This window comes from Pongo pygmaeus, chromosome 3 (assembly GCF_028885625.2).
Source record: "Pongo pygmaeus isolate AG05252 chromosome 3, NHGRI_mPonPyg2-v2.0_pri, whole genome shotgun sequence".
Taxonomy (NCBI): Eukaryota; Metazoa; Chordata; class Mammalia; order Primates; family Hominidae; genus Pongo; species Pongo pygmaeus.
Window position 1 is genome coordinate 186,619,680 of NC_072376.2, and position 1,116 is coordinate 186,620,795.

Consider the following 1,116-nt stretch of genomic DNA (forward strand, 5'->3'; position numbering starts at 1 on the left):
CAGTGAGCTAGAACTTATCTAATTACTCCATCATAGTATCTGTATTAACCCATGTATATTGGCATATATACTTTTAGCTAATATTTATCAAGCATTTACTATTTCTTGCCACAAGGATAAGTGTCTTAAATGTATTACTTTATTTAATCCTCAAAAACATTCAAATTTTACAGATGAGGAAACCGAAAGGTTACATGAGTTGTCTGATGTTACAAAACCAGTAAGAAAAACAGAGCCCTATTCAAACTCGTGATTCACTACCTTGCTTTGAATTTCTTTCATAACCTTGTTTTTTCTCTTTGTATATTTTGTTCTTGTTTTTCTTTGTATAAGCCATTAATTTTTTTTGGAAAAAATGTGGAGAATCAAAGAATTACACAAATATGAATGGATTATGGTATTTTACTATCTCTTATCTGCCCGAGGACAATGTCCAAGTTGGTCCTGCTTTTCTAATGAAAGACTAAATGATACAAAGGCCATTTCCAGTTCCAAAATTTAGTGCTACATAATGCTGAAAAGTTATTTTTCCTTTTAATGCGACAGTCTATTGCACTCCTGAGTTACTATTCTATAGATGTGGTGACACCTAGGATGAGGATCACCAGAAGTCTGCACTGTTAACTTTTGAAGAATAAAGGCCCAAAAGCACAATGAAGTTCAATTGAAACATTTTTATTTACCTTTGCTGCAGGGTAAGTTGAGTTTCCAATCAGGGCAAGAAGGGTTTCTGACCTATAAAAACAATGGTTAGCTGTAAGGCATATATAAACTTTTATTAACCTTGGACCTGACTCGAGTAAAAATTATTACACTTATATTTATACTATTTAATTTATAGAAGTGTCAAACTGGTGACCTTTGGGCAGAATCTTACTTATAGACATGTTTTGACCCCAAAATTGGAATTCATTGCCAATACTGTATTTAAAATTCAGAATTCACGGAAGAGTTCTAGTTCCACTTGAAAATTTGAGAGATCTGGGAATCCTATATTCACATTTCCATCTAGCAACAGGACTGAGCTGAACAGTGGCTATCCCTTTTAACCTGGGTATTTGTATATTTACAAACATGCATAGAACACTGTTTCTTGCATTAGAGACAAAGCAGTAT